Here is a 27,875-nt window from a genome sequence, read left to right as displayed (position 1 = left end):
CTATCACGCATAATCAAATCTGGCACTATACACCAGCCATCACCATTGCCGTTAATTGATTTTATTGTTGTTTTGGCTTTAGTGGCCACTATTTTATTTTAGATACTTTTGTTGGCGCTCTTTGCCCCAGCTGGCCTTGCGCCAAAAAACTCTAACCATCATCATCAAACGTGAGGCGATACATAGCACGCGTTTAACTGGGCAGTAGCGAAGAGGAACCAGCAGGGGTGAAACGCGTACAGGGCAGATTGAGGCCATTCGAACACCCCGAGAAAGAGGGGTGGAAGCGAAGCATCTCCGTCTTTTAATTAATATATTGCTTCGTATTTAGTACCCCAAAGCAGTGCTTAGGCATCCCAAGCCCTTAGGTTTTCGTACCCATGTTTTCGTAGTCGGTGACTTCAGTGTGGATGAGTCGGGGTTCAAAAGTGAATAGTGTGTTCTCTGTTAGAGCCATTTGCTCTGCGATGGTACACCGATGGTATATAACCAACTACCTAACGGGATACGTACGCAGATGGCTCCTACATTTTCAAGTATGTGCATGAAGAATTAACAAAAAGGCTGTTGTGGCAGTTGTTACTGAATATTAATTACCTTTCAGCGCCGCTGGGCAACTACTTTTGCAAGACGGAATGGCCTTGAAATATTTAAAAATCAGTTCATACCCGTATTAGCGTCAGTAATGACAAGTGTGTGAGATACTATAGGAGTCTACAGCTTGGCGGCCCCAATCATTGTTTACGATGCTGCCAAGGACTTTTTTTAGTACAGACGAACAATCGTTGATTTCATAGGCAATATAGAATACATGACGGCATTTTGTGAACACAGTACCTGTTCCAGAAGCATTTGAGCAATATGATGCCTTCCACTCATTGCTTCACGATGCAAGAGAACCATGCCATTTTGGTCCTTTGAGTTTATAAGGGCTGAAAGTTGTTCAGAATATCGGCCTGTGGCCCTGCCAGCAAAATGATAAAAATAAAAACATGCGAAAGAAGGGTACGCTAAGTTAGGAATTTAGTTTGCCCGTCATACGAGCTGAATGGCGCGCTGTAAAGAGGAGGTTAAACTCAACAATGTATACCTAAACGCCCATATTAACTACAAATAAATTGAATATTACGAAATGTTCACTTAGTGCAACGGCTGGCAAAACGTGCATGAATATGAACAATTCATTTGTCTATCCTTGCGAATGAGGGTAACAATGACTCCACCAGCAGCTATTTTCGTGTTCAGCTCTCGGAAAGCAGTGCGACATATTTACAAAGCTTATACAGGTTGCCTCTTCTATTCATTTTATATTCGGTCATCAATCCAGTGTCTGCAAAGTTGCATAATTCAAGGTAATTGGCCATCTCTCAAAATGCGGTGCCGAGTAGCAATATTACACAAGTGAATTGTTGAGCATCCTTTCCCAACAGACTGGAAATTTAGCGTTAGGTTCTCCCGGAAAAAGTTCCGAAAGGTCACAATCCGCGCAATATATAGGCCAATCGCCCTTTTAGTTTTATTACTGGTCTTGCTGGCTGATGTCGCAGCTAAAATGTTTATATGTAATTTTTTGTTGCTGGTGATCAAAGATTGCGCAGTCTCTGGCCGCTGCTACAACGACATTACAACGACGTCACACTATATTTTAGGGTATCGTATCTCGAAATTTGAGGCTTAGCACACTTTTACGTAGTGTGAACTTATTCAAGTTTTGAGGTAAGATGCACGAGTCGTGCCCAATTACCATAGCACTAACACATATTTAGTGCGAACGATCGCTTAACTTCTATTCGCAGTCGACGTTTGCACATTGGTAGAGAACAAGGTGCGAACAATTCTGCTCATTTTAAACAAATTTGTTCTAATATATGGCAATGTTCATGGCCACGAAAAAATGACAAAAAACTGGCTGGCGATTACGATACTCTCTAATGCGATATTTAGGCGCAGCAGCAGTGCGCTGAGGCAGCACTCACTCGTGGATTCTCTCGACGGCAGCGATAAGCCCCTGCGTCGGCGGCGCGAAGTCGCCCTCACGTTTTCGCCAGCGTCGCGCAGACGAGCTTCTCGTGCGGGCACAGCACACTGCCCGTCCCCCTCTTCCACTAGACACTTTAGGAGACCACTCGCTCCGAAACGGCGAACCGTCATCCTCTAACAAGTTCGCGATACTCTCGTCCTTACAGTTTACTGCCTCCCCTCCCGAGCGACACACTTTTGGAGAGCGCTCGCGCTGCCACGGACAACCGCCCTTCCCTCACAATTTCGCGACACTCTTCTCCTTTGCTTTGTTCCACTATTCGGTCTTCGCGACACTCTCCTCTTTTGCTTTATTTCGCTATTCGGTCTTAAAATTGTTCACTCGCCGCGGTGGCTCAGTGGCTAAGTGGTTGTGCTGCTGAGCACGAAATCGCGGGTTCGATTCCCGGCCGCGGCGGCTGCTTTTATGATGGAGGAGAAAAGCAAAAACGCCCATGTATACGAGATTTCGGCGCACGTTAAAGATACCCAGGCGGTCAAAATTAATCCGGAGCCCTCCACTACGGCGCGCCTCATCCCCTGCATTGCGTCGGTGAGTTAAACCCTACAATCAACCAATCACTCGGTTGTTGGTTGCTTTGGGGCAAAGGCTTTGGGGAAGCGAGTGCGTCGTGAGGCAAAAAGGGAGAGTTGGCGCAACTTCCTCACTTCCGTCAACTCATACACTGACACACACAAAGTCTGGACACGAATACGAAAACTAAAAGGACAACAGACACACAGCCTGCCCCTGGTTAGTACAACAGGGGACACACTGGAAGACCAGGCTAACACACTTGCACAACACTTCGAACACGTGTCCAGTTCAGCACAATACACAAACACTTTCATGAAACACAAGACATCTGTAGAAAAGAAGTCCCTGCGTGATAACAACAAGTCGCACACTTCTTACAATTCTCCTTTTTCTATTCATGAGCTGAAGGTTGCTCTGAGCACATGTAAGCCTTCAGCTCCAGGTGCAGACAAAATCACATACACCATGATACAACACCTACACCCAGACACTCTTGAAACACTCCTACATCTATACAACAACATATGGCTTTCGGGGCACATTCCTCGCTTTTGGAGGCAGGCCATAGTAGTGGCTTTCCTGAAGGAAGGAAAGGACCCTTCCTCTCCTGCTAGCTATCGGCCCATCGCCCTCACAAGCTGCCTGTGCAAGCTCCTCGAGAAGATGATAAATAGGAGACTCGTGTACTTTCTTGAGTACAATGGTCTTCTCGAGGGCTGCCAGGCAGGCTTCAGGGCGGGGCGGTCCACGAACGACCAACTCGTCGCGCTCGAGTCCTATATAAAGGATGCTTTCCTCCACAAACAATATTGTATGACGGTATTCTTTGATCTGGAAAAAGCGTACGATACCGCGTGGCGGTATGGCATCCTAAGCGACCTCAAGTCCTTCGGCATGTCAGGTAACATGATAAACACACTTGCCAGCTACTTGTCTCAAAGAACCTTTCGTGTGCGAGTTGGAACTGCACTGTCTAGGGTTCATGTGCAGGAAAATGGAGTGCCACAAGGTGGAGTTTTAAGTTGCACCCTTTTTATTGTGAAAATGAATTCCCTTACACTCTTAATCTGGTTCCATGTAAGTTCCAGTTAAACGGGGCGATCCACATATTTTTATCTGGATCCAAACGAAAAATACCTGGAACGAGAGATAAAAGTGGATCTTATCTGGAACTGTCCATTTGTTTTCTTTAGGTTTGTGTTTATTATGTGGAACCGAATAAATGAGGGGATGCGCTGTCGGCCGTTCCAGTTACTGTTCCACTTATGTCCCAGTAAAAATTTTGGACAGTGCTTTTGTATATTTTTTGCTCGTGTCTTGTTCCACATAACTTGTGCGCTCCAGTGAAGTATGCACTGAATCGTGCATTAACTGGAACAATGAACCACATATATATATTTGACGCGCTTTGGCGCACAAGCGCACGCACAAGCACTTGCACGCACACGCCCACAGACATAGATACAGACACGAACGCACACCCGCGCACCCACACATACACACACACATGCATGCAGTCACACACGCACACACGCACGCACCACATAAAATTTAATAAACTTTGTCGATATCTATCGAACTGTCTTAGAGCAGTTTACTTATATAAGACGGCTAAGACGTATTTTTAGTGACGTTATTTGACAGAAAACAATATGTCCACTGCTATAACAACACCGTACAAAGCATGAAAGGTGCGAGAAAAGGGTATCTTAGCGAAAATAGAAATTTCACGAACCCCTTTCAGGTTGTCTGCGGCGCTCAGACCGCTTTAGTGAATATCGTCTTTTGCTAATTGCAGACGCGCAGTACGTCTGAAATCACCAATGACTTGAATTTCAGAAGGACCAGATGTCCCCAGGTTCTCCTTCTGCGTTTGGGATATAGCCGTGGTAGTGCTGAAGAATTCATTGGGCTTTTGTGGATACCTCATAAAGAAATATATATAGTTGTTGAGACTATTGCAAGTTCTGCATTTGGTTCACAAAGCGTCGCAGAAACATTGTTTTTTGCTCAATGCTCAGCCATCAGCTCGCTGTGTGGTAGTACGTGCACAATTTTAAGTGCTTTACAGGAACGTATGAATGGCTACAATCTGCTGTAAAATAGGTACTTAGTCCACTTTATTTATGCCCTGATGCGGTATATACATAGTGTTAACCGACTGTGCCGCATTTTACACTGCACGCAGTAAGTCACGAATGCAGTTATATATGCTTGGATGTTCGTTAGCATTTTTCGTCTCGTGCATGCTATTAAGGGTGACTCACCTGATCCAATTCATATGGGACTCACTAATTCATGACGCAAATTCATGAGACTTACTAATTCAAAAGCACCATGTACCGATACAAGAAGTTTTACAAATTCACAGAAATGACACTAACGACCTGGTTTGCTTCTTCTAGAAATACAGTAGACCCTCGTTAAGACGAACTTGGTTAAAACGAACACTGATTAAGAACCACAACATTTTTCTCTTGTAACGTCCACAATGCAATGCACCTCCGCTTAAGACGAATTTCGGATAATACGCATACATTTTTACGGTCCGTTCGGGTTCGTCTTAACGGGAGTCTGCTGTATATCATTTCTTTGAAGAGATAAAAAAAAACAAGAAACGCATTTTGGTTTATCCAGTCTTCACTGGAAGGTGCTAGCGGTCTCACCATGCGAGAGTTTTATTTCTTTGTTTCAGTAGAGAAGCGACATATATCTAAAATAAGCAAACTAGGCCGTTGTGAATATCGGTATGTATTTGTAAACCTATTCGTATTGGTGCACGATTTTTTTAAGTCCGTTGGTCATGACGTAGTGAGTCCGATAGGAATGCTAACATGTGAGTCCCTTTTAATTTCCACAAGCAAAAACAAGAGCCTCTTTGCAAAGAGCGGTTGACTGGGTGAACGGAACTAAACCTAGATATACCACGTTATACCTGCATTATTTTGTATGTATTAATGCTGAAATGACATTGTAATTCCTAATTATGCTGTACAGTAACGGCAAAAATACGCAGAGTTAACTTGCTGTTGTTGTGTCTTGTCATAGTAATTGAAGTTCATTGAATGACCCGCCTTCTCCAGCTGCTTCCCCAGTTGCTGTTTTCCTGTAGTATTGGTGTTCAGGAGGGAAAAGGGCTCGGAAACGGGCCGATGTATTATTACTTACTAATTAGTTGTAAGTAGCTTTATATAACGTGGGTATCTAAGAGCGTCGCAGTATATTTTATTGACTAAGGAAAGGCTTGTTGTCAAGAAAAGCAGTAAATGAAGCCACGCCCTTTTGCATTCATTGTAAACAGTAACGGAGAAATTGTCATGCAAAGTTAAGCTCGGATATCGCACGCACTCACGGCCCTTCGCGAGAAACAACTTTAGCCAGTACTAACGCGCTAACGCGGCTATTATCTGAGCTTTGTTTCGGCCTCAGCGGGCGTAAACGTCCGCTTAGAGGCATACGCCCGTTTTCCGAATCCAATAAAAGCCATCACGTGGGCCGAGTTTGTATGAGTTCTTATGCGGGCGCATCTCCAAAGCATAGAGTTAATACTACTGACTCTAGAGGAAAAGCTGCCCGGCCAGCCCATGCATTGAAACCGTGCTACACCCGGGCGCTGACATGATGCCACCCTCACAGCGTTGCCCGCTGCCTTTTTGCCTACTAGAGTTGGCGGCAGTAGTCGGTATTCACCTAGTAACCAACGCTTTCCATCATGGCAGCCACCGTTGCTGTGAGTGCGCCGTGAAAACTTTGCTGTGCAGAAACGTTGTGTGAAGTTTTTCCTGTGGTAGGTAGCGAACTTTTGTGCCATGCTGCCGCGTTAGATGCAGTTTTGCATTCTCCGCAACTGAGAAGGGTAGCGCGTAGATTAGCGGGTACTTCGTACGCTCGAAGAGGTAGCTTTTGCGGGTGCGTCAGGGGAGTTCGGTCGTCGCTTCGGAGTTGAGCGGACGTGTTTTTTCGTGCTCCTGTGCTTCGGAGGGGCTTCATTTCCGCGGCCCGTTGCAAGCGCGGGCCGTTGGACGTCGCCCGGCTTTCGCTCTGCTGGTGTGGGCGGTCGAGTGCCAGCTCCCGCACCCCCCCAGTACCCGTCTCCAAAGCGGTCGGGACCGCCGCAGACTTCGCTCTTCGTCGCACCATGCTCGCCTCCGCACTTCACTGTTCCCTTCGAGGTTTCTCGTCTCCCAGACGCAGCATTACGCCAGCCAACAGTGTTCGTGGTGTGTTGTGTGCGACGGAATCGACCACAGTGGAACTACTCTTCTCTACTCTTTCCTCACCTTTCTAATCTACTTTTCTTTCTCCTATCCTATTTCCCCAACTATTCCCGCTCCCGGACTGTGTTAAATGCAGGTGAGCTCCCATGAGAGCTCACCTGATGACCATGCTGATGACCACAATCTGAACGAGCATTAGCCAGAACTTTCATAACCAGCTACAGCATTACTGGAACCCAGCTTCGGTAATGCAACTTCGTCATCATCCTTGTTGCTGTGAACATGCTGGAATGGAAGCGTGGAAATTCTACAAAGTCTGGTGTGGCACCTTTGTGGCCACCGGTTTGATGTTGGCATAAATGAGAAGGCTGTGCTACACATATCGAATCCCTTCGTTCTATCGCGTATCGCATTCGCATATCGCATTCCTTCCTTTTATCTAGTGTATACAGCTGAAGAACGTCTCCAGATGGCCCTGGCTGAACCGATACGTGCAGATGTAACTGTCGCAAATAATAAAATTGAGAGTTCAATTTATTGTCGGCTTTCTTAATGACTGCCATATGCAATGCACATTAAGTGTCTGAATACTGTATATTAGCGATTGATAGTCTCATGCTAGGCAGTCTAATTCACCTGCTATAGTTATGTTTGGCAGCTGTTTCAAAATTAACCGCAATGATTGAACTAATGAGCGGCAATAACAATTTATAGGTGCACTCAAATTAATTTACTTTTCAAGGGAGACGTATATCCTTCGTCGACTTCGCCTTGCACAAAATACATGACGGTCCCATCGCGACCCAAGGAAGCGCATGTGTGTTACCTCAACATGCTTCCTAGGTGGTTTCTGTTGACAGACAGATTTCCGCGGAACCCGCAGGCATTTCAGGCAAAACCGCCTGCAGGCGGGGTGGTCCTCATAAGTGGGCGTGAACAGAAGTGGCCGTTTCCGTTCATTGGCGAAGGCACCCAGGGAAGGACAGAATAATTTTTCTTAACGCCCCACCACACGGGTGCCCACCTCACATGAACGAAGTTTACTCCTCCTCCACCTCCTCTGTGCAGGTATATATATATATATACATGGGCCATATGAAAGCAGAGGTGCAAGTATACGTAATTAAACAACGTCGCTGATCCGCCGAATTTAAGAAATGTGCCATGCAAAGCATGAAATATATTCTCGAAAATTTCAGATTGCGTGTTTCAGCGATCGAAGGAGCATGCACCAATCGCACACACCCATACAGGAGATTTCTGCACCTACATTCGGGATTACCTTTCGGCTTCGCCTTGTCCTCCTCTAGAAAACCACCTTATCGTGCAAATAAAGTTACCATTATTATTATTAGTTGGCGGTTGTTTTATCTCTGACTCAAGTAAAACACCGTTCAGTGAAAGTATAACAGCGCCCGTAAACAAGAGCCTAGTTATACGCTAGGCATGGTAAAATGGTTCGTACATTTGTTTGTTTTTAATTTACGAATCACATACGATTAAAAGGAGCCGATCTGCCAGCCATGTTTCGCGTAACATGATATGACCGGCTGACGGCGAGTTCAAATCGGCAGCAGCCACTACGGACATGTAGAGAAAGTGTCCTTGAAGATAGGCGGCGGCGGCGTTATTCCGTATCGTCGGCAGTCTTCGCAAGCTTGTCTTCGCAAGCAACGAAGTGACACAGCAGACACTAAGGCGTGTTTGAGTGAACCTTTGTAAATTAGCCCCACACCACTGACGCTCCTCACAAAATACCGAAACTGAATTTGGCGCCTCAGCCCGACGTCCCGACGACTTCTTTTTGCTTATAATTTCATTTATTTTTGTTCGTCAAGCATTAATACTTCAAGAAAACTAATAAAAAGCATACAAACTCGTAAAGAAACTCAGTTATTGCCATAAAAGTTGCCTAATTTTAGCTTAGGGCCCTAAATTTGTGCCTCATCTTCAAGAAAAATTGTTAGCCATATCTTCAACTACTGATCTGGCAACTACAGCGTGGCATCATGGCGGCATCCGTGTTTAGACACATTTTTGAGCCAGCTTTACCCGCCTGCTCCAAAGCCTCCGCGAGAACGAAAGTACGCTGAAGCCATGAGGAAAAGACCGCCACTCCAGTAGCGCATTCAATGCGCATGCGTCAGCAGCAGCACGGCAGAGCTGTTTTTGCGTTGATTCATGGTACAGTGGGGCTGCAACGGGTACGATGACGACGGATGAAAATCGGGACTGCGTCAACACTTTAAACGACAGCAGCGCTCCCATCTTCCAGGATTCCCTCCGCTAATTTTACGGTCTTCCGCATGCAGCGCCACCAGTGGCACTCCCAAGCGGGTTTCTCAATTGCTCGCGCGATGCGCGTGATATTTACTAAAGAAATTCTCGGTCACGCTGGCGAGAACCGTTAGCGCCGTTAGCAGTTTAAACGGTTTAAATTGGGTTGATTGCGGCGTGCAACTGCGAATTTTTTCATATCCCTGGGCTGTATTTCCTGCTCGACGAAGTGGAGTTTTGCCAGGAGGCGCAAAAAAGGTCAGTGCTGCTTATTTATCTGCTGGTAACGGTTGTTGTTCAGTGACATCCTTGTTAACTGCGTCCGATAAACATACCGCGTCTATGCCCGTTGTTCGTGTGTCGTTCATGCTTGTGGTCGCGGCGTGTAACATTTTGTGTTGGAGAAACGTTTGCAGCCGTAATTTACCAAAACTCCCGTGTTCGTGGGTCAGAGTCGGCTGGACATTTCTGACTGCGTACGTCAGAAGTTCCTGGTTTGCGCGTTTCATGAGTGGATGTTCCCTTACTGTGTGGCTTTGCTTAGTTGTATATTGACGATAGCTGTGTATGTCTGCGGTAGCGAATCTTCTCGGGTTAGTCGCTCGCGATAATCGCGCGTGCACACGTGTACAACTTCCAAGCAAGTTTGTCGGAGCGTCCGTCCTTAGATTTATTGGTATTTTTAAAACTTGCGTGGTAATTGCGGCGTTGTGTTAGTCTGATGAGTAGAATGCCATTTACTGTGCTTACCAGACCGGGAGTCTTCGACCTTGCCCGTTGCGCGCAAGGTAGACGCTATTTCGAGTTGTGTTGATGTGCTTTCAAGGCGTCAGCTTACGTTTATCTGTGCAGTGTGTTATGTAGTTCCATGTTTCTTCCAATTCCTTTGACCAATTCAGATGATCTATTTTACATTGCCTGAAGTGTAGAGAAATGGAAGGGACAGTGGTTGTCTTAGCAGTACCGCAGTAACAAACGTTTCTTTTGTAGAGGGGAAGAAATATGTGGAAACACGCAGCGGGTATATAGAAAGTGTGCTGCCGTTTCTATGCTGTTAATGTCAGTGGTAACTTGAGACTTCAGGATAATTATCCAATATCCATAATTAGTGGTTGCTACTTCACGAACCGCGTTATAAATAAGCCACTCTTGCATTTTTATGCCGTCAATGTCGGTGGTAACCCTAGAGTCGAAATAATTTCCGACAACGCTCCGGTGATAAGTTCTTGCATCACTATGTGCACCCAACATTAACCCATTTCTGTGCTTCCTTGAACTTAGAAAATATACTGCGAAAGCAGATTGCTACATTCTGTATTCGATCTGTGTAACCTGTCCAGATGCAGACTATGGCTGACTGTGGAGAAATTTGTCTCTACACTGGTAGTTTGCGACAATTGTTTTCCTTTGTCTGAAGAACAGAAATTAAAACGAATTATTTCCATTCCTTACATATACCTGTGAAATCATGGCTGTGGCATTCACTGTGGCTGAAGACATCTTCAGCACGCCGAGGCGTCGTCGTGGCAAGTGTGACAGATTGTGAATGCATTGTGGAAGTCATAAAGCCACGAAAGAGTGCCTCTTGAGTGTTGCGTATTATACAGACGTTCACCACTCCGCATGGAGCAATGACAGGTGAGCCTAAAAATGTTCAAATATTTTTATATTTAAAATTGTTTCGCCTGAAAACGTTACCAGGGCTCATGATGCAAAATAAATTTTAGCACAACTAATCAGGCCTTGTAGGAGATCTTGTAGTACTCCCTTCTTAGAGGGAAGCGTAAATTTATGCTTCGATATTTTTATACTGTTTTTATTTCTAGGAAATAGGGCGGACCGGGACTTAAAACAATGGAACAAGGAATGCATACTGCCATTTTCCTGATTCTTGAAGGCGTGTGTTCACCGTTCTTGAAGTCGTGTGTTCACAAAAAGGAAACACGTGAAAGCCGTTGTACGGGATGAAATCATTGCATTCTACAAGTAAGTACGCACTCCCAGTTCTGGAACTTTGATGGTCCCTTTTTAGGAAGTTGCATTATACGTAATGGCTTAGGAACACCATTTCAGTGACAACTTGACCTGTAGGTGAAAACGACAGTAAGAGCTTTTGGGAACACGTTGGCAAAACTTTCCTGGAAAATCACTCCGAGGAGGCCCTGCCAGGAACGCCTGCATCTTAATTTTAGTTGGGTAAGTTGGCATTTTATTTTTGTGGGACTCAATTTATGGTAGTGTTTATTGAAGCTGGCATTTTATTTTTGCGGGACTGAATTTGTGGTAGTTTTCTTTGTAGCAAAATCTTACTGTTAAGAATAAATCGTGAACTCCAAATTGGGAAATACCTTCACATTCAGCCTGTTTCGGATGCTGCAACATGTGGACAAAAAGACTATTATTTTGCATTCAAGTTTTGCAAACATTTTGCTTTCACATTGAGAGTTGCTGCTGTGATAATACGGCGCCACGGCCACGCCCAATGCGGTTGCTTTCCAAAATTAGAGAACTGCCATTGACAGTCTGTGCTAATATTTTTTGTACATTGTTAGCAGCATTCCCAGAAAAGAAACCAAGAAATCGCTGATATTTCAATCAATTACTGTGCTATAAAAGGGGTATCCTAAGCAACTCACTCATTTAAAGCCATCGTCTAACAAAATTTTCTTGTTCCTTCCTTAAAGGTACATGACGTGGTCCAGTTATTCTCGACGTCCAGTTATTTTGAGAGAAGAGAATGGCAGCGTAAATATTGTCTGCAAGAAACACGTCATGGATTTTCCGCCTGCGTTCTCGCATCAAGATGTGGTCATCCTCCTCGCCGTATATTTCATCTTAATCTCCTGAAACTTATGCGACTTTGGAGAGTTCTTGGGACTTTTGCAGAGAGTTCTTGGCCATTTAACAGTGGCCTGGTGTCATTTAAGTTTAAAGCTCTGTTGAAAGACTTGATGTGGTCACTCTACTTGGGGTTTTAAATTATTGTTAGACGTTTAAGCCTATTCGGAAAGATATGTCGTGGTTCAAATGATTGGTAGATGCAAGCGGCATGTCAACTGCAAAAGTGAAGTCGTGCTTTCCTTTGCAATTTTTCATTATTGGCACAAAGCGCAGGCTGCCTTTGCCGCTGCTCTGTTACTCTGTTAATGTAGCTAATGGCACTGCACTGTAACGTTTTTATTATTCAAGTGCAGCTCGAAATTTTTTTCCATGGCAGTGCTGCTGTTGATGGATGCAAACGTGAGAATAATTATTTACACAGACGGTTTGGGGTTTTATTAATCAATTTTTGTACTGTATCTTAGCTGACACCTAAGCCCTAGAAGAATGCGAAATATACATATTTGGCTTGAAAAAGTTGTTTACTTTGGACGAAGTTGCATTTCTCGCTTGTTAGAGGCAGTGCTTTGGTCACAAGCATACTGTGGTCATGATAGTAGGGTTTGTATAGCACGCAACTGAATTTTACCTCAGATAAATGTTTCGGCTGGAAAAATGCTTCCAAGTTCGCTTGGTAAAATTGGTCACCTGTATGTTTCAACGCTACCTGGCTTGGTTATTTGGGATGTCTGAATTGTTCTTGAGGGACCTAATAACGTCTTTAGAGTTAGGCTGCTTGATAAATTTTAAAATGCGTAACATGCTCCGAGCTATCTGGTTTGTAAAATTTTGTAAGATTCACACTGGGTGCTATGAGCTTTTTTTGGATAAGTTATTTTAAATAGCTACAAATTGTCGGGGAAAGAACGCGGCTTCAGTGAAAGGCTTTTTCAGGGCGCGTATATAGTCGGTTTTGGCTACAGTTAGCTTGATATTACAGTTAGCTTGATATTGATATATGGTGTATGTTTTAGTTGTGCAATAGTGCCACATGCTTCCGGTAATTTTTTCTGCGCAAATGTTAAATTGTTAGTATTGGCTCCGGTGTTCTTTTCCTACACTCTTGCAGGTCTTGTGATAATCCAACCGTGTATGGCTTGTATTTTTGGCTTTTCCCTACACTTTAATAGCAAACTGCATTTTTTTGGAACCGGGATGCGTAAACATGGTATGGCAAGCACTGTGGGTACTTCCGCATTTGCGGTACCTGATTTCATGTCATAAAACAGCATATTTTATGCTTACTGTTGTGTAATGCTTTTTGAGTTACTGCGAGGGTAGATGTACAAGTCTGTTTGTGACGCGGTTGCGCTTAAAGGCATCTTTATTACCCACGTGTTTTTAGCAAAAAAAAAATGGTAACTATTAGCAAAAATAGGAAAATGCCACTTAGATCGTTTTGGCCACTTGATATCGTTTTGGTATTTGATCCTGTACGCTGGTCATTTTCTGCCCAAGTGGAAACAGATATGTCTCCGTATCAAATGTACGCAATAATACGAGCGAATAAAATTTCCTTAGTGTTTTTAAAAGCATTGTATCAGTGCTAATAGTTGGTTTGATGTGTATTTTAATGCGAGTCTTGTTTTTTTTACATGCAGCCAAAACCCAGAACAGGATTCGGCGGATGAAGCCAAAGTCTCTGTGTGCCGCTCCAGGTATCTCAGACCAACTTTTATATAGAACTGTGCTCCGATAGGCAACTGTTGGGAACTGTCAGGGACCACACTGCTGCGGCGGTTTCGGTTTTCCAATTGTTGGTATCACTGTGGGCCATATGTCAAGGCTGCGTTAGAATGGTGCTTGCGGTTTCCTTCTGATACCAATGCATCCGCCAGCCTGGCAAATGACCTCAGTTTATACCAACAGGAAAGCAGATATGTTGGAAAAGTGGAGTCCCATACACAGCTTCTCAACGTCTATCGGAACACCGTTTTATATAAACAGCTGGTCTGAAGGTACCTGGAACGGCGCACCGGATAAATCCATAATCATTTTACGTGGATCAGTGTTCCAGTAACTTACACTACCAGTTTATTTGGAACAGTGATCCGTATATTTTTATTTGGAACGCCGATCCAGATAACATAGCTGCAAAAATATGTGGTGCACTGTTCCACTTACATTTTCAGGATATGTGGAACACGGTTCCAAATATATAAGTGGAACTTTTTTGCAAAAAAGTTCCAGTTACTAAGTGGATCTTATGTGGATCCAGATTAAGAGTGTAGGAAGGCGCTGCCACCGTCGATTTCCTGTTCAGTCTATGTAGACGACATTCAACTCTCCTTTAAATCCTGTAACCTGTCTGTCTGTGAGCGCCAGGTCCAGCTTGGTGTTAACAAGCTAGCTGGCTGGGCAGATGGCAATGGTTTTAAATTTAATCCCGGGAAGTGCACTTGTATTTTGTTTTCCAAGAGACGTGGTATCCGGCCTGATCCAGACATTCAACTCCACGGTGTCTCTATTCCTGTAAAAAAGGAACACAAGTTCTTGGGTATTATCTTTGACGAAAAGCTGACATTCATCCCACACATAAAACAACTAAAACATAAATGCTTAAAAACAATGAATATCCTGAAGGTTCTGTCGCACATCTCTTTTGGTGCTGACAAACAACTTCTCTTACGTGTTTTTACCAGCTTTATAGGTTCACGATTGGACTATGGTAGCGTTGTTTATGGGTCAGCAAGTAAAACATCTCTCAAAATGCTGGACCCAGTGCTCCATCTCGGGCTCCGCCTGGCGTGTGGCGCCTTCCGCACTAGCCCGGTCGAAAGCCTCTATGTGGAGTGCAACAAATGGAACCTACAACGTCAGCGAGCTTACACAGATCTCCTTTATGCTTTTAAAATTTCATCCATGCCTCACCATCCTTTTAAATCAGTTTTTCATGATACGTCCATGACTGAACTCCTTTTAAATCGACCATCGATCTCTGCGCCCTTCTCTTACAGAGTTAGAGAGGAGGCGTCAGAGCTTGCTGTCTCCTTTTTAGATACAATCCAAAGTTGTCTGACGGATTTTATAGCACCATGGCAGCTCCGCCCTGTATCATGCGACACATCTTTTACACATCTAGATAAAAAGCGAGCTCCCACATGTGCAATTCTGCAGCATTTCTTGTATTTGCAGCAGAAGTATGAGTGCTCTGAATTTTATACGGACGCTTCTAGAACTGCCACCTCTGTGTCCTGCGCGGCGCATGGGCCCGGCCTTAGTGTCACTCGAACACTGAATGGTCATACTAGTATCTTTACGGCAGAGGCTTACGATGTACTTCTTGTTGTCAATCATATACTTCAAAACCACATCCCACAATCCATTATCTATACAGATTCCCTCAGTGTTGTGCGGGCACTGTCGTCAACAGTGCCTTCGAAAAACCACGTTGTCAATCTGATTGTCAAGGGTATTATGTCTCTGTATGTACGCAAATCTGAACTGGTTCTTTGCTGGGTCCCTGGCCACTGTGGTATAGCCGGGAACGAAGCAGCGGACCGAATGGCTGCTGCTGCTACACTCTCGAATACAGTAGACATAACCACAGTACCCTACACCGACGTGAAACCACACATCAGACAACAACTTCGCAAAACATGGCAAACACACTGGAGTGAACAAACAGACAACAAGTTACACGTAATAAAACCTCAATTGGGACCATACACCACCGACACACGCAATAGATACTCTGAAGTCGCCTTGGCCAGATTACGGATAGGGCACACCCATGCCACGCACTCCTATCTGCTGACGGGATCTTCTAGACCCCAGTGCAGCAGGTGCGGAGAGGCCCTACCCGTAGTGCACATACTACTCACATGCAAGGCACTTCACACAACACGATACAAACACTCCAGAGAACTCTACAGACAACATATCCCACTACTTCCATCGCAGTTTCTAGGTGACGAAGCCATTGTTTCTGTTAAACGTGTGTTTGAGTATTTGTCAGACGTTAAGTTTTTAAACCTCATTTCCTATCACTCATAATGAAATCTGGCCCTATACACCAGCCATCACCATTATCTGTAACTGATTTTATTATGTTCGGTTGACATTTTTTTTTTGTAACCACTTCATTAAATAAACTTCCCTCTGGCGCTCTTTGTCCTTAGGCGGCCTTGCGCCATAAAAAACCCAACCATCATCATCATCATGTTCCACTATTCGGTCTTCGCGACACTCTCCTCTTTTGCTTTATTTCGCTATTCGGTCTTAAAATTGTTCACTTGCCGCGGTGGCTCAGTGGCTAAGTGGTTGTGCTGCTGAGCACGAGATTTCGGGTTCGATTCCCGGCCGCGGCGGCCGCTTTTATGATGGAGGAGAAAAGCAAAAACGCCCATGTGTACGAGATTTCGGCGCACGTTAAAGATACCCAGGCGGTCAAAATTAATCCGGAGCCCTCCACTACGGCGCGCCTCATCCCCTGCATTGCGTCGGTGCGTTAAACCGTGCAATCAATCAATCACTCGGTTACGACGACGACGTTGCTCAGCTCAGAGAAGGCCGACAAAGGGCTGCGCCTTAAAACGCCAACAAATTCTACAACGTCTTGCACTAAATCAACTTGACAACGTTTTTGAATTGATTCTCTGACCGTAAACCATGGAGGAAAAAAAAGCTTAGGAGAGGCCCCCAGCTATCCCCGCGCATTGGCAAAAGTGTGGAGGAAGTCACGTGTTTTCGGCGGCCTATTGGAAGTCGCGTTAGCAACAGCGTCCTAGCAACAGCCCGCCCGCCGTTCGCCTGTCATGGAGGAAAGGCAGCGCCTGCCTTGTCGTCCGATTGCGAAGATTGCTGCTTCGCTTTGCTGCGCTGTGGTCTTGCGGAACTCGAAAAGGATGCAGCGAGTTGCGACAGCTGCGCCGATGTGAATATGTCATTTAATTTCTACTTGCGAGTGCACCTTGTACCGCGTCAAGCTACTGCTCCGGTCGCGATCACGACGCGCCTATTGAAGTGCAGATATCGTGAACGCGCCGTCCCGTCGTACGCGCGGACACCCGTCAGGTAGATTTTGGGAAAGTGATACACGGTGTGCAGTACGTAGGCGACTTGCAACCGAACGATTCGCAACTCAATTTTTTGGTTATCGCCGCTGCAATATATAGTTTGCTAGGCCGGCAATGCGCGGCAGTGCTTTTGCAACTGTTACAAGGTAGATTCCCAGTTGATATAATTCCATCGTCCTATTACCTTAGTAGGTGTCCGTCTGTTGACTGGAAGAGTGCTGGATCTGGAATCTGGATCTTTTTGTGGTCTCGCTCTGGATTTCGCTTTTCAACGCTTCATACTGCGAGGTTAGTGTATGAACGTTTTCAACTGATATCACCTTGAATTTATTGACACTGAGACAAGTTGAAACTTGGCGAAAAAAAGTTTATTGACGCCACCCACCCTTTCATTTTTTTACTCAATAAAACGTTTTGCCTCCTCCTTCTCCTCTTCCTCCGCAAAAAAATTCTATCGAAGGCACGCGAACAACGGTAAAACATTCCACAATTTTTTAGCGTGAAATCTGCATGAAGTACTGCTTACCTATATATATAGAACGGCCGTTTAATTGACTAGTCATCTCTGGGATTGCCAGTGAAACTGCAACGCAAACTTGGGCACTTTCCAGTCCGGTAGCCGCACGGCGTTCGCCCACTGTTTGCGGCGTTCTCCATCGCTTCGGAACCTATAAACGGCGGCGATTGCAAACAAAGGATGAATGCACACCAATGTACAGCAATACTTGTCAGCGGAATGATGCACTAACCGGTGGAAAGTGACGCCCAATTCCTTGGGTACCGATCGCGACTTGCAGCCTGGCACCGAGCATTGCGGCATTGTTAGAGCGAGCCGCTTCGCAAACCTGCTGCGGCCACACTGAAGACGTGTAACAGTGTAACCGCGCGTTTAGGTTCACGGTCACGCGCTGCAAAACGGCCTTCTACCTGCCTATCAGCTGATTTCCGCCGCCTCGGCGCTGGCAGATGCAGACGACAAGAGAGGCGCTACAGGACGGAGGAGGCGGAGAAGGTGCACCGAGAGAGAGAGGCAAAAAGAGTCCGCCAATGGCATGGAGGGCCAATGGTCCGCCATTCGACTTACAGAAATGGCGTTTCCGGCTGCGCTGGGTGTGACGTCAGGGCCTCTCCTAAGCTTTTCTTTCCTCCATGCCGTAAACCCACCATGGTGGCTCATTGGCTTTGGCGGTGGGCTGCTCAGCCCACAGGCGCGTGTTCCATTCCCGGCCATTTCGGCGCACGTTAAAGATCCCCAGATGGTAAAAATTAATCAGGAGTCCTCGATAACGGCGCACATCATTGCCAGTGCAGTGTCGGCGCGTTAAACCCCACAATGAGCAATCGTCTGTGTGTCGTTAAGATTCAGTGCCCCGTGAGGGTCGATACGGAAAAAGCAACTTTCGTGGGAAATAAAAACAGTCCACGCAATGTTTCAATTATGTTCAAACATATTCTGCACGCGTTTTTGAATCCGATGAAAATTGTAGCCGCCTGTGTTTTTAGCAGTTTGTGAGAAAAATGTGATGGTGCAACGTTTCAACCCTTTAAGTTGCGCCAATAAAGTTAATTCAAGCATGCAACATCAGGGACGGCGGTTTCATACACTGATTCTGATTGTAGGGTTTAACGCGCCGACGCAACGCAGGCGATGAGGCGCGCCGTAGTGGAGGGCTCCGGATTTTTTTGACCACCTGGGGATCTTTATCGTGCGCCGAAATCTCGTACACACGGGCGTTTTTGCTTTTCGCCTCCATCAGAAAAGTTCACAAGTCGGGAATCACTAGTTCACAAGTCGGGAATCAAGGTTTCGGCGAAAAGCAGGTCTATTTGATCTGTGGATCAATTATCCCGAGCTGCTGAATAAACTATGTGTTAGTTTTGCACAATAGTCTGAATGCGAGGGCAGTCCTTGAACTGCCTTGGAACTGCCTTGGAACTGCTTTGGCACACCGCATTGTGCAACTATATTAATTTCTCTTAATGGTGCAACTTAAAGGGGGCCTGAGATGGATTTCAAAGTGTTTTTTGTTTGTGTCAGAAATCTACTCTATAGTTCTTGTAGAAACAAATCCAAAAATAGTAAGCATATTCGCTCACGCTAACAAAAGTTATTACCCCGACGAGACAGAACTATTTGTTGGCTCGGCGGCTTGCGATGACGACATAGTCCGACCTCGTCCGAGGCGAAGCATTCATTTCATGGTTGGCCGCCGGAATGTCCGCGATTTTTGACGGCGGCGGTTTGGTTTAGAGCGTCGTCGTTACCATGGTTACTTCAGCGAGTGGGTCGCACATGAGACGACGACGTCCTTTTTTTTTTTTAAGCTACGTTTTCAGTCTTTACGGACTTTGAGCAGGAGATACTGGTGATTGCGGAAGTCGACCTTGCATGCGCGAGAGTTTCCGTCAACGGTAACTTGTTTTTACCGTCGCTACATAGCGATACAGAGGCTAGAATTTCTACCGACTGTAGTAGCGAGCCCCCTGCGCCGGCGAAATGTACGCTCGCGTTTTGATTAGATTACCGGAAAGTTCCGAGTGAACGCCCTCCCCCGAAACATCGCCCACCCCCTTTTACGGGTGAAATATTCAATTTACTGAAAGACGCGCGCCCACCCCGTAAAATCCATGGCTTTAGCGCCGATGAGTGAACAAAAAAACCCTAATCATCTCTTCATGTTTAGATGCGGTCACTTATTCGTCCTTTCCGCGCTTGACCCGAAATATCGCCCATCTCGTATTTTTCACTTGATATCACTGTACTTAAATCGCTTAAATTTGGGTGTGCGTTCTTCCGGAACTTTACAGCACAGCAAATGCGCTGTGCTCTGCGCTTCATGCAAGCAATCTTAGTTGATGCTGTTTACTACATTCTTGCTAAATGATGATCAGGAGCACGATAAATGAGAATTTTTTTTAGAATGAGCGAGCAAAATTTCCGCCCCTACTCCAGCTTCCCACGCTTCCAATGGTTCAGATGCCTTTATGAACTAGCATAGCTCTTTTATGCTTTCAAAATCGTCTTGGGCAAGGTAATATAGGTAACTGCGGAATCATTACAATATATCTTACTCATTTTATATCGAAATATTTAGCGGTGGCGTGAATTCTGGTTAATGGAATACTTGGTCCTAATTCTTCCCACTAGATGGCGGCGTCAACGTCATGTTTTCGATTTTTTAAGCTCCACAGTAGAAGTATACGGCTCTTTAAAAAAAAAATTATTGTATTGTGAGAGTTCAATCTAAGACGTCTAAGATTCAAGACATTTCAAGCGTAAGCGAACAGTTCTGGGCAACAAACGTTTGTGTCATTTGCTTTGCGACAAATTCGCCAGATGTCGCTACTCGGCAGAGCCGGTAAGCCGGAATGCAGAAACCGCAGAGTGCAATCCTTTCGTTTTCAGCGGCAAACGGCTACTCTTGCTTCATTTAACACGGTAAACGGTAAAGCGCGCTAAGGACACTAGGCAACAGGTTCATTCAGAAGGCCGGTGCAGCAAACCACACTTTCCTGCGATCATGACTTGAAGGGAAGCAATGAAATGAAACTCTTTGGCAGTTGTCGTGACGGGATGAGCATGATCTTGCCCTTGTCGCGACCGCCGCAGAGAATCAGCTGCGACAGCGTTTGGGCTTGAACTGATTTATTCAGCCCGCGTGAGCGCACTTGAGCGTGCGCCTCGTGATCACGAGCAGTGGCCGGCGTCGTCCAAGCGCTGCGTGCGGAGCTCCTCCTTCGTCGTCGGCGCGGCGCTCCCTTGGCGCGCCGTTCGTTACCACCTCTGAAACAACGTCGAGGCTACGCTCGAAACACAGATGGTGCAAAGAATCTATTCGGGTACAGCGTCCAAGAAAGCAAATGCAAATAAAACTGATGATACTCTAACACCAGACACGGAGCGCTGAGCATAGCTGAGCGATCACGCTGGCTGCAAGCGTCGTTGCTCCTGCGCTCACTGTATCCTTCTGCCGAGAACGGAGGAGCGTCAAGCCCGGTTTGGCCCGGTGTGTAAGTGCTTTACACTCCGGTATAAAACAAATATGTGTGACTGTGTAAAAGCACCCACACACAAAAGATGTTTTTGTAGCTTTCTGATGTTTTTACGCTCGTAAAAAATTGATTAAATCAAGAGCGCACAAACACGTCACGATTAGTTCAAGAAATAGCCGTTGCGCTCCGATACCATCGACCCCCCAAAAAACCCCATCTCAGGGGCCCTTTAACAACACGTGTTTACAATCTCCGCAATAAGCAGCTATAAAAAGCAAGCCAACGCATCAAGCAGTCCTATCTAGCGCCCAATTTCTTACGCTGTTTCTTTTCATTTTTGGTAAGGATACTATTAAGAAATTATCAAAGCTTTTACATGTGCGATAACAGCCTTCATTGAAAAATAAACGTTGCAACACACAATTTACTGACAATTTTTTTTAAAATCTCCGATGCCTGCGTTAGGAGCATTGCTTCAAGTGAATTCTATTGTCTTCCAATTTTTCTTTAATTACTACTCCGGTATTCAATGATCTCGGTATCATGGCGCGAAAGCCAATACAGAAAAAACGGGGTTTGGGAAAAGAGAGAAAAATAAGATGGAAAAATGAAAAATAGTCCATAAAAAAGGTGGAATGGCGGTGCGAACATAAGATTAGTAGAAAAATATGCTTATAGAAAACACGGCAACAAACATAGAAGGTTTTAAAAGAGGAAAAACGAAGTATAGTCGGGAGACAAGAATAAACAAAGTAGAAACGAGGGAATAAGGTTAGGGTTTAGCAGGTCGAAAAATTAGAAGCGTATTACGCTTGAAAAAAAAAAGGATAAAAATATGGAAGGTAATATGCAAACAAACAAGTGGGTAAACCAAATTTTTTTAAGGAAGCGCAAATTATTCTTCTGCTTTTACCGACGTGTTGAAACAGTTTTCACTTTGCCAGATAAAAGTAGGAACGTTGCAAAGCCAAGAGAGAAATTAAGCGAAGAAATGGCTGTTGCATACGAATCTTCCGTAATGCCATTGTCATTTCGCTCAAATTAAAAAAAATTATGACCTTATTTTAGTAGCACTTTACACTACTTGTAAACATATAGCCATTAATAAAAACTTGAAGCAAAATAATTTCTCCGTTTTCTAGAGGGGAATTAGTAACGGGCCCCTAAGCGCCTCACGGCGGACTGACCCGCTGGGTGCGTTATGGAGGCGAGAGGACGTTTTGAATCGAAAATTCCAATTAGATATCGCAAGGTATGATGAGGGAACCCAGACACAACGAGGTAACTGCTTACAAATCACCAGAAGCAAAAAACACTCAGTTAAACTTATCAGTTTTCAGTTAAAAAGGGGCAGAAGTACTTTTGTAAATGTATAAGCAGCCAAATAGGTTCGGTCAGTTAGTTGAATTCTTTAGTTTTATTCGTTCGTTGAATTCTTTAGAATTGTTTAGCTAAGCCTTCCTTAGATGGAAGGCTTAGCGGAAGGTTGGTTTTCGTCCTTTTCCTGGCTTTCTTTAGCCATCGGTATTTCGATGTTGTGTATAAGATGCATATTTTTGATTACAATTTTTTATGTAAAATTCCAATTTTTGTTTTCTGTTTGCTTAACCCTATTCTGTTGGATGAATTAGGTTCATTTACGTTATTATAATGATCAAATGCGTTATCTACGTGAATTAGTGGGCATATTTATTGGAAAGCGGGAAATCAAAAGGTTGGCTGTGTTTTCAATTTGTATTCATGTGTTGACTTATTTGGCTTTAGTAATTTCACCTTCGGTTTTTGTAGATCTCTGAGGTAGATAGCTTGATTTCGTATGTTCATTTTGGTAAATTGTTTGTTTATTTACGGGTATTTTGATTTTTTTTAAATTATCTTCGAAATGTTTCCTCCATTTACGCTATTATAACGATTAAATGTCTTACTTCTGTGAATTATACAGTTTTTTAGAAATGCAGGGCGTTACACGGTCTTGGCTGGACGTGTACTTTACAAAGATTGCTGCGCCATGTTAATGCGCGTAGTGCGTGCTTAAACTTCAATACTGAACCATTTATGCTTATTTAGGGCTTTATGGTTTTGTCGTATGTACCGTAGGCACATACACTAGTGCAGAACAAAAATGTGCGCCAAACTGAATTTCTCATTCATTCACTTTTATTAAAAGAGTTAAAGGGTTTGGTTTTAAGCGCTTTGAGTGCAGATACCAACCCATGTTACCTTGCTTACTGATTTCAGTGTCTAAGTTCTCACCTCTCATATTTAACCACTGTTTTGGCGCTCTTTGCCCTAGAAGGCCTTGCGCTATTAACATCCAACCATCATCATCATCATCCAACTCATGTTACTCACCCCCCAGAATTATGCCCGGAAGCTTGCGTTAGATTTGGCCTATATATTGAGACTAAATATGTAAGGATGCATTCCCTCCATTTCGCACTGATATCCGACATTTTCTTGAATAAAAATAGGGTGTTCCGATGACGTCAGTCGCAGACAATGACTTGTTACAACTCTGCCATCTTTCGCATCGTCCCTTCTAGTACAGACTTTAGGTGCAGCTGACTGTAGTTTTTAGTGGTGCCACAACTTTCTCCCAGGTCTATCTAGACAACCTCCTTACTTGCGATAGACGATGTTTCATCCATGTACGGGCAAACGTGACCTTTCGCGATGTGCTTGCTGACCTCCACGTACGCATTCAACCATGGAACAACCCTGTGGCGAACCTTACGGTCGGTTCCACGTTTAGCGCATCCGTTTCGGCATCGATCAAAGCAGCTTCCTAAATGGGCAAAAACACAAAGATCAAAATAGCGGCCAGTCAAGTCGGGAGGATAAGCTATTTACCTTAAAGTGCCCATTGTTTTCACTGAATTTGCAGCCTACCTTTTAACAAGGACGCACAGCTATAGAACGTACAAGCCGAGCACTCGTTTAACAGACTCGCCACTTTGTGACACCAGGAACTTAGAGCGACATGACCGCATTGCTCTGCCTCAGAAATTGGTCTAAATTTTAAAGTTTCCTCGGCCTTACAGAGGAAGCAAGAAGTAAGTGAAAAATAGTCAGTGCCACCAATTATATCAATTGCTTGTTGAACAGCCGGAGCAGTTTTAAGGTAATGTGGCCAGAATATGCTAAGAGAGCTCCCAAAATATTACCTTTCTTGCGTGTTCCAGAACAGAAGCGTTTCAACCAGAGCCGTAGCATCGCACAATTGGGGAGGCGCCAATCCTTTCTTGTTTTTCTGCTGAAGGTCACCACCTTTACTGGCCAGTAAGCCCGCCATGGCCAGCCCATTCAGCTGAAGCTGCGAATTGGCTTCTTGAAGTTTTTGCGCCATCTGTGTGATCACGAGAACCGCATCGTTGTCCGACGCACAGCAAGCATAAAATGCCTTTTGTTCTTTTAGGTATTATCAAATATTCCTCTTTAAAGGTAGTAACGTCTCATTAAAGCGATTGAATTAAGGAGCATTTTTTATTGGTAGATAAGATATATTGTAAGATCGGTGTTATAACGATCACTCTCAAAGCATATATTCAAACATGCGGGTGCGGGAACATACGATTAAAGAAACAAATTCTGTTTTGATGATATAGCATTCCCTGTTTCATTATCCAGTTCCATTATCTAGTTATTCCATTCCCTGATAGCACAAGCCCGGGAATTCTGGTGCGATGCAGAACGGTAAACAATGTTCTCGTAAGCTGTGCACCGACCACAGATCTATCCAGGGATCTCAAACTACTGTTATTTGCAAAAATAGCATACACAAATGACTAAGACAGCATTTTACAGTAAAGAATATGCTGATCTTTGCAAGAAATTAATATTTGTTGCTGCTCGAACTCATAGATGTTTGCTCAAAAACCCGCGAGTCTACCCCTAAGCTATTGAGATCGAGCGGAGGACAGGACGTGTTTCAGTAGGTGATGAAAAGAATAGGCGGGTTCCAAGAAAACAGTAGATGCCGCCGTGCGCGAAGAGAAACTGTCGGGCTCGTAATCACAGGGGAACGAAATGTGGCGTTAAAATCGAGTGCATAGTGCTCAGCTAATAAAAATTACGGTCTGCATAATACCTTGTATCTTGCTCCAAGCCAACTCGCGGCTCCCGGATCGAAGACTCGGCTCTGCAAAACATGACTTAGTTACAACTAAAACCGCCGATGTAAACAAAAGCTCCCCATTCGCAAAACTTCCCTCACTTGCTTTCTTTGCTGTGGATTGTGCAGCACAAGTTAGTTCACTGCTCTCACGTTTTTCAACCGCAACAATTTGTTACTCTCTTACAAAGTAAAGGCAACATAGATAACGTTACTGCTGCCTGTATGAGTACGGCATCTGCCTAATAAGCGTATATACTCCTACAAGACGCTAAAACATTTACGCTTTGTACACAAAGTAGGCACAACTGAGAACCTTAAAAATACCTACCAATGACATTTTGGGAGCCTCGGATTAGCTCGGGAGGGTTAGCGGTTGTGTAGTGGTCACACAGAGGTGCAGAGATGCATTCCCTTCGCTGTCTGGCGTGTTGATATCTGCACCTGATTCGACCAGAAGCTCTTCAAGGTCGCAGAAGCCGGAAGCAACAGCAGTTGCGAGAGCCGTCTTCAAGCCGCTGCCACACTGGATGTTGACGTTACAGTGACCCTAAGGATTGACCAAACTTAGTATAATTCGTTTGAGGTACCGGAATTCAAAACACTTGCTACTGCTCTCGTCGGCTGGATGAGGAAACAAGCGTTGCTTCCTAAGTGTGGCCGCTCGAATATTTAAAAAAAAGTTTTTTTTACAAGAAAAAGAAGAAAAAACTATGAGAAATTTCTTCTTTTATGGCAAAAAAGGTTTGCAAACGCGCGTAATGTGGCTTATTTACCTCTTTTTGTACTGAAAAAAGGTGGCATAGAAAAAGAAAAGAACGACAGGAATATTCCTCCTCCAGCCTAAGGTTATGTACCCTGCCTATCGAAATATTTCTCCGAACTGAATTGTTGGTTTCGTACCGTTGGTTGGTTGAATATCTGCCTTTCGAAACACACACAGACCTACGAATTTCAAAAATATTTAGTAACGTCGCAAGTCAAGTGCAATTAAATCAAAAATTTAAACGTTAGGGCAAATTACTGGTAGCTGCATTCAAACAGGCAGACGTCCAAAATAAGCTTCACCGGCATACCTGAGTTATAAGGGATTTTGCGATTTCGTACAGATTTTTGGACACAGCCATGTACAGGGCTGTCACGTTCTGCTTGTTTTTTGTCATCAACAATATCTGTTCTGTTTTGCAGAATTTGTTGTACGGCCTTTGAAAGAAAAGAAAAGCAAATTAAATGAGAAAAATTGAAGCTTTCGTTATAAAACGGCTCATGATCATTTTCTTGTGAAACAACCTCTTACGTATAATTATCGGTGGGACAGATGACAGTACACCTCCCTGAAGACTAACTATGTAACCGCATCAGCGTTCTATTTTGACGTGTTATCTTAACTGTCGAACATCCATGCATTAAACAGTGATCGGTGTACTTGTCGCTGTGGAATTAGGATGCAACACCATGAAGTGTACGATGAATGCCGAGATTTATGCTAGAAAAAAAACAACTCTACCAAGTCTAGGCGACCGCTTTGTTCTACCAATTTCATGGTTTCTAGTTGCAATGAACTTAGACGGAAGAACATATATCATCATTATCATCATCAGACTACTCAGGTCCACTGTAAGACGAAGGCCTCTCCCATTGAGCTCAAACTGCTCCTGTCCTCTGCTTCTCGAATCCGCAGTTTATCCCCGCTTTCCTTGTTCCATCTTTACAAAGGATTACTGGCCTTCCTTTTCTTCCAGACTCATATCTTGGTATCCGCTCTGTTACCCTAATTGTCCACCAGTTTTCGGTTCGCCTCACTATATGGCCAGCCCAAGTTCATTTCTGTTTAATTTATTCAAATATGATATCCTCCACTCTAGTGTGCTCGCTGATGAGAGCAGCTCGTTTACTGTTCCTGAGTGTTAATACTAAGATGAGTAATTCCATGGCCCGTTGAGCCGACGTAAGATTTTCTCGTTGTTTAGTAAGGCGGCAAGTTTCAGCTGCGTGCGTCTTAACGGGCAGTATGCACTGGTTGTACATTTTTAGTTTGAGTGACAGATACAGCTTATGCTTCATTATTTGGGAGTGCTTGACGAGTGCTCCCTAACCCATAGCTATTCTGCGCCGGCATTCTCTTTCGAGGTTGGGTTCAGCACTAACCATCTGACCGAGGTAGTTGTTTCTTTAACTTCTTCTAGCGTTTCGATTCTTAAGCTGAAGAGGACATTTTTCGCATGCTAATTTCTTATTACTTTTGATGTATTCATATTTATTTTTAGCCCACGGCCGTGCTTTCTTATTGTAGTTGCTCAACCATGTTTGCAGGTGTTCTGCAATCTCACTTAGAATTACTATGTCCTCCGCAAACCTGAAATGGCTGAGGTATTCCCCGTTTATCCTAATAATACATTTTCCCAGTCAAGATTTCTAAACACCCCCTACAGGCATCCTGTGAATAGTTTTGTCGGTGTGGTATATCCCGGTCTACTCCCCTCCGCATTAGGAATTTAGCGCTTAGCTTGTGCAGGTTTATCGTGTGTGGCAATATTTATATATGTCTTCTAGAAGTGTTATGTAGGTTTCTCCTATTCCCTGGCCTTTTAGTGCTTTTGGCACGGGGGTGGTGAGTGCGGAATGAGGCGGTTTCTCATACTATATAAATGCCATGTCAAGGGACTTAGTGTATTCTGCGGATTTTTCTAACTTGATTGGCAACATGAGTGTGATCCATAGTTGAGTACCCTTTCCTATACTGAGCCTGTACTCTCGGTTGTTGGAAATCTAGACTGCCAGCTATGCGGCTAATTATAACTTTGGTTAAAAGGTTGTACACA

The 27,875-nt window shown here is 44.4% G+C and overlaps 2 long non-coding RNA genes across 3 annotated transcripts; one reads left to right on the top strand and one right to left on the bottom strand.

Moving 5' to 3' along the window:
* Positions 1-843: 843 nt before the first annotated feature.
* LOC144173513 (uncharacterized) lies at positions 844-26,258 on the bottom strand. The gene is made up of 4 exons (XR_013323304.1): positions 26,130-26,258; positions 25,385-25,603; positions 24,107-24,288; positions 844-964 (listed from the first exon to the last, which is right to left on the bottom strand). It is a non-coding gene; the product is annotated as an uncharacterized LOC144173513 (long non-coding RNA).
* LOC144175537 (uncharacterized) lies at positions 8,961-12,446 on the top strand. 2 transcript variants are annotated; one of them, XR_013323650.1, is made up of 5 exons: positions 8,961-9,309; positions 10,548-10,689; positions 10,878-11,037; positions 11,125-11,247; positions 11,736-12,446. It is a non-coding gene; the product is annotated as an uncharacterized LOC144175537 (long non-coding RNA). The 2 variants fall into 2 exon arrangements; XR_013323649.1 differs by having other exon boundaries at positions 8,972-10,689.
* Positions 26,259-27,875: the final 1,617 nt, after the last annotated feature.

This window comes from Haemaphysalis longicornis, unplaced genomic scaffold (assembly GCF_048455015.1).
Source record: "Haemaphysalis longicornis isolate Haplotype H1 unplaced genomic scaffold, Haemaphysalis longicornis Haplotype H1 scaffold_3, whole genome shotgun sequence".
Lineage (NCBI taxonomy): Eukaryota > Metazoa > Arthropoda > Arachnida > Ixodida > Ixodidae > Haemaphysalis > Haemaphysalis longicornis.
Note: the sequence above shows the minus strand (reverse complement) of the source record. Positions and strands in the feature narration are given on the sequence as shown.